This window comes from Vigna unguiculata, chromosome 4, assembly GCF_037176805.1.
Source record: "Vigna unguiculata cultivar grain cowpea cultivar isolate G323 ecotype 2 chromosome 4, ASM3717680v1, whole genome shotgun sequence".
In the NCBI taxonomy this organism is placed as follows: Eukaryota; Viridiplantae; Streptophyta; class Magnoliopsida; order Fabales; family Fabaceae; genus Vigna; species Vigna unguiculata.
In genome coordinates, this window is record NC_140795.1 from 9,620,548 (window position 1) to 9,627,518 (window position 6,971).

Consider the following 6,971-nt stretch of genomic DNA (forward strand, 5'->3'; position numbering starts at 1 on the left):
GCCATGTTGGTGGCAATCTTCATTGGAGGTAAGTCATTCACCTGTTTTTTGAAAAATTAATTTTTTTTCCGTTCAGACCTGTTCCATATCCTCATTAATGAAGCACAATGTGTGCAGTATCACAATAAGTAGAAGATGGCATCCGTGTGTCATTTGGTTTTTAGGGTTCAGGTTTACAAAAGGTTTTTTTTAAAGGAACAAAAAATAAATACAGCCCTAACATTCGTAAGTCAAGTTGGTGGAAATATTAATGTGTGTCATTTGTAGGCATTTAATTTACCACAACATTGAGGTGATGGAGCCATATCACTCAGCAGATAACACCCCCTTCGAGGAACATTTCGATATCCATATACCAAATGAGAAGGCTGAACAAGTACACGTCAAAAGTTGTCTGCTTCACATTGACTCCGGAGATGATATTCCACCCAAAGTACACATGTGTTTTGATAGCTTAGATGATGTAAAACAATTTTATAAAAATTACGGTATTAGAAGCGGCTTCGGTATTCGCACCAGGACTTCAGCAAGGGGCGAAGACAATGAAATCAACTACATCAAGTTGGTGTGTTCACGAGAGGGAAATTATGTGTCCGCTATTCCCCCGGAATTGAAGACCGTCCCAACTAAAGCAAAACAGTGTAAAGCTTCAATCACTGCAGCAAAGAAAGACGGACAATGGTTCATTAGGAGCATTGTAACTGATCACAATCATGACATTAGTCCGAAGAAGTCAAGGCTAATACGGGGCAACCGTAAAGTTGACATGCATTCAAGGCAAACTGTTGAGACTAACGATGACGCTGGTGTCCGAATTAACAAAAGTTTCCGCTCTCTTGTCTCTGAAGCAGGTGGATATGAAAACGTTAACTTCATTGAACGTGATGTTCGCAACTACATTGGTCAACAAAGGCGATCATTGTGTAAAGATGGGGATGGGCAGGCCCTTTTACGACATTTTTCAAAAATGCAGGAATTAAACAACGACTTCTTCTTTGAAATTGACATGGATGAAGACAACCGTATATGTAATGTTTTTTGGGCCAATGCGCGCAGTAGAGCGGCATCTGAGGATTTTGGTGATGTTGTGTCTTTTGACACCACATATCTGACCAACAAATATGACATGCCTTTCGCTCCTTTTGTAGGTGTTAATCACCATGGACACTCCATTTTATTAGGTTGTGGTCTAGTATCAGATGAAGACACAAGGTCATTCGTGTGGATTTTTGAATGCTGGCTTCGGTGCATGTATAACAAACCACCGGAAGGAATTGTTACCGACCAATGTAAGGCAATGCTTAATGCAATTGGAGAAGTTTTCCCGACTACCAAACATCGATGGTGTCTATGGCACATAATGAAAAAAGTGCCAGAAAAATTGCAAGGTTACACAAAATACAAATCTATCAAGGCTGAATTGAAAAGACTAGTGTATGATTCAATCACGGTGGGTGAGTTTGAGTTGGGATGGGACGCATTTATTGGACAATATGATTTGTCTACAAACGACTGGCTCACTACATTGTTTGACGAGAGACATCGTTGGGTTCCTTGCTATCTAAAAAGTCAGTTTTGGGCTGGAATGTCAACCACCCAAAGGAGTGAAGGCCTGAACGCTTTTTTTGATGGGTTCATTAATTTGGGAACTACTTTGCAACAATTTGTTGTACAATATGACAACGCACTACGGCAAAAGGCAGAAAAAGAATTTGAAGCTGACTTTCCTTCATCCAATACCACTGTTGCATGTGGATCACAATCTCTTATTTGAGAGGCAATTTCAACTAGAGTACACGCATGCCAAATTTACGAAGGTCCAGAACAAATTTAGGGGAAAGATTAATTGTTTCGTCAAAAGGGTGTTCGAAGACGGATGTCTGCTGAACTATACTGTAAAGGAAGAGTGGTTGTGGGAGGGAAAAAAATACCACAGAATGCATGATGTTGTGCTTGACACGCTGACAACCAATATCCATTGTAGTTGTATGTTGTTTGAGTTTAGGGGCATCATGTGTCGTCACAGCTTGTTGACTCTTGGACAAGAAGACATTGAGTGCGTGCCAGAAAAATATGTTCTCCGTCGCTGGTCCAAAAATGTTAGGAGGAGGCATAGTTTGATAATAGCGGGATACAATAGAAGTAATGACGACCCACAGATGAAAAAATACAAAATCTTATGCAAGAGGTTTTACGATTTAGCGGAGCTGGCATGTGACTCAGACGCTTCATCTACGATGTTGTTCAATGAGATGAATTCTATTGCAAAAGGACTAGGTGTCCCTACCAAATCTAATCCTTTCTTACTTACCCAACAAGGTCACATTGAAGACAATGGGTGTGAACATCCATGTGTCACTAACTGCAGTAAGGTTCGCAGCCCAGTACATGTGAAGAGGAAGGGGAGACCGAGAAGTAACAGATTACAATCAACAGTTGAAAAGCTATCAAAGAAAAAGAAAACGAGTGCGGCCAAAAACAAGTCACAAAGAACTTCACAGGTTTGTATTCATGTAGGTGTATGATTATACTTTATTTGAAATGCGTTGTTTATGTATTCAAGAATCTTGTTTGGGTTGATTACCAGGAACCTATTGACGTCGATGTGCCCTTAGACTCACAATGTACCCAAATGACAGACGAAGCCAGGATTGGACCATACATTCCGAACAGTGGTTTCATGTCGCTGCTGACATGTATGGAGGCAGAGATTGTTAACACTCAAGTTTCTACCACGAGACTCATTTGACAAGGAAGACGTCCTTCGGTTTCCGTGGATTAGTAAGTGGGGTGATGAATTGTTTTTTGGTAGGACAAACCTTTTTTTGTGCGTCCTTGTGGTCATCCCACAATATAAACAACATATTTAAAAATTTAAATACTCATTTACACTATTCATTCAACTACACAACATTCATTAATTCAAAAAGACTGTTAACACTAGACCTTAATGTTTTAAAACAGCTATACAACTATTAATCAACAGTGTAGGATTGTGTTGTCATTGACTCTACAAGTTCATATGTACAACAACTTAATGGCCTTCCCAAAAAATGTTACAAAAGCTCATGGCGTAGATTATACCACCCATCCTTTTCAATGCACACCTATGTTCTATAACAGCGCGTTGTAGTACTGCAGGACTTCTTGCCTGTAGATATTGTCAACATCTAAGATCCAACGCCAAATGTATTGCTGTCTAATCAGTTGAAGTTGTTCCTGCACAACAACTCACAATTATGTCAATGAAAATACATCAATCTTGAACAACATTTATAATAAAAATTCCTGTACTAACCACAACTTACATTAGTGTAATTAGGCATGCTATTGCCATCAAATTTCTTCTCACCATCCCACAACTCCATCATTTGAAGAACAATAATGCCACAATCGTATCTAAACAACAAAACAAATATATGTAAATAAACACACTTCATCACCAAACTGCAGTGCAATTAAACAACAAAGGATAAACTCACAAGTTCGGTTGAATGGGAGTTATGTCGCAGTGAACTTCAAATTTTGGGCACTCATCTTCCGAACACTTCATCAACATCCCAAAAAGTAATCCCATATTACGAGCCTACAGTGTCAGAATAATAACGACCCATTAAGTTAACAAACTAATAATATGTGACAACCTAAACAGAACAAATATCACAATATTGTAATCTTACAACTGCGTTGTCTATTCTTCTACGACTTTTGTTGGAGTGGCCTATCGAATCAAGCACGTACAACTTCTTCTCTTTACAATTGACGACATAACACCACCAATGATCGTCATTCACAATTGGAGCAAACAACTACAAAAAAATATGACTACTATCAATTAAGTTACAAACATTGACAGAAAAATAAAAAACATCCTAAATATTAAATCTCACAAAATCAGCAGACAAAATGTCCTCCAACACAATCAGGCCTGCACGAAAGTAGGCAGCGTAGTCTCTCAATGTCCATTGACGTCTCTTAACAATCATCATCCGTGAGTCAGTCAGTACATGGGTCTACAATAATAAAATACATGAATACATTATAAATAATCTGAAACAACATACCAAATTAAACAAACATTCTATTTACCGTATATAAAGGATTGAAATGTATTCTCTTGACATGACCATATCGACGTCGTTCAAAGAACATCATTGTGCTCGCAGCAAATAGAACAGCCTACAAAATAGTATGTATTAACAATCGTGACGTATAATTGTCGGATTGAAATGTTATGAACAAGCTTCTTACCATATTGTCCACCTTCTTTCCAGGACCAAAACCCCAACACTCATTCGTACCCAGAATTTGCCCATTGATGTTGCAAACCACCCTGCAATAACAGTTTCGTAATTAAATGTCTAACTTTTAAAAATAACCAAATAACTACTGTAATACACACAAATATAACTAATACCTGTTTGGTACACCAAAAACCGTAATACTGCTATACAACTTCATGTAATCAACTTTAAATTGAGTCATTTGAGGCTGTTGCGGAACATAGGGAACTATGGCTTGAAGCGGTTCAACTTCATCAGAAATGCCTCCATGGGATGCACGGTTCATATCAAGGCCACTCCCCACATCACCACCACTACTTCCTTCAACGACATTTCCATCATCAGCAGGAAGTTGTTCATCAGTGTCACGCTCTCCAACCTCCACCTCCACCTCATCACCGTCGTTGTCCTGGCCTTGTTGCACACCCTTGTCAATTCCACCATGACATCGCAATGATATCTCTTCGCGCATCAAAGTCATTTCGTCCTTCATCATGCGTAGCCGTGTTCTATGGGTTCTCAGCCTCTGCAGCAGAACTTTTGTGGAAGCCAACTTGATATCCACATGCGATTTTTCAGACTTTGCTTCGTCACCAAGTTGCAACGCTTCACGAATCATAATATTTTGCTTGTCTTCTTCTCTTAGCCTCCATTCCACACATATCTAATCAAGATGCACACAAAAAAATTATTGTTTCAGAAATAAAAAATATGGTATCAAGAACAAATTGTTCAAAACAAATAATACTTTGCTCTCCTGGAACAACTTCTCAATCCGTCTTGACTTTAAGTGAACTTTCGGCCACGCCAATATTCTCGGAAAAATTAACTGCAATTCTGGGCCACCCAATGAAAGTCTTTCTACAGCCCAAATCTACAAAAAACAACATGATGCATTATTTCATTTTAAACATTCTACAGATCAACATAATTTAGTAAATGAAGTTTATTGTACTTGCAACACTTGTGCTGCACCACTTAAGCAAAGCTCTGTCTGCCCAAGTGCCAGAAACCCCCGACTTAAACTTTTAACTAAAAAACTATGAACTGTCTTACCCCAATTATAATTGGACAGCCCATCTATATCATCTAAAACACTACAAGGTATGTTACTAATTGTTTTTGAATTTCTAGGGAAGTAAAACACAGCAAAACAAACAAATATGTACAAACGACAAACGTTATCAACTTCATTACAATCACTACCTACCAAACTCTGAATTATTTCAATAATGGTTTTAACGGTTACTATTTTGTCTTGCAAAAGTCCACCCACTACCCCACAAACAGTTTTATCAAAATCTACATCTAACCCAACAACCGACAACCCTAAAGACATGCAAATGTCCGCACAGGTAAAAGGAATTGACCGTTGCATTACACGAAATGATTCCTGAGCAGGTAGCCAACGCTTCAATAACTCAAGCAAAAGAGGGTTACATATCTTTAATGGTTCTTCCATGTCCAAACACCATTTGAATGGTGTACCCTGAATCCTTTCGCGATGCCTATCTAAGATTATCCCATTCATTTGCCCAATCCACTTTGTCTGACAAAAAGTACGCAATCGAGCCTAACATTCAAAATATTTTCAAAAATTAATACTTCATTAACATTTAAACAAAAAATTCCTGTCAACCCAATCTACAAAATACAACATAAAAATACCTTCTCATTCAATCCACATTCACCATCCATATCTTTGTGATGACATACTACACCGGCCAATACGTTTTCATGGACAAAGGATCTTTCAGTAACCCTCAAACAACCTGAAAAGAACATGATATTCAAAGGTTGCACATAATATTTTTCTCTTCTTGTTTTGGTAATGGCCAACAATAATGCTTATCTACTGCAAAAGTTTAATGACAATAATGAAACTGCCACACGAAGGACAACTCTAAAGTAGCCAAACCAACATTATGGGGATGTAATCACAAAGCAGAATGTATTTCTTACACAACACGGAATACCTGACATGGTTCATGAGACTCACATTTTTAACCTCCGACTGTGGAAACCATAGAAATCAAATACAAATGACGAAACCGCAAAAAATTTCAGAATACACACAACAACAAACGACGACACACATACGGACTTAGAAAACATGGGGTTTCCTCTAAATTTTCAAGTACCTAAACCGCTATCACAGACAACACCCAAAGACAAAAATGGGTTCTCAAAAATACACTAACATTCACCCTAACACCACCAAATCACTTTTCCCCAACAACATTAATAACGAACATGTAGAATACCAACTTATTCCCAAAAAAATTGCAAAATTTTACGATTTAGAGAAAAACTTCATCATCAACCAACACATTAAGCAAATGTGAAATGGGAGCAAAAGAAACTTACAATGCAACACACAGCACCACCACACGGTTGTCGCCGACCAAGCAGCGTCGACTCAGAATACCAAATACACTACCCACTTCAAAACCGGCGTCTTGTGGATGCTACGGACGGTCTTCGATTTCCTCGAGAACGACCCTCCACTTTCTCACCGGCGAAATGGTTGCCGGAATCACTGTCCCACTGAGCCAAGAACTCCGACCGCCACACTTTCGACCTTCGCTCTCTTCACACTCAAACTGCACAACGGTTCCCCCCTTTTTCTCTTAAGTTTCTCTCTCTAGAAGGACAATTAACATAAGCGTTTTTCCTTCTCTCGGCTGC

At 38.7% G+C, this 6,971-nt stretch overlaps 1 pseudogene; it reads left to right on the forward strand.

Annotated features, from left to right (window-relative positions):
* Positions 1–295: 295 nt before the first annotated feature.
* On the forward strand, positions 296–2,749 carry LOC146886750 (protein FAR1-RELATED SEQUENCE 5-like; annotated as a pseudogene).
* Positions 2,750–6,971: the final 4,222 nt, after the last annotated feature.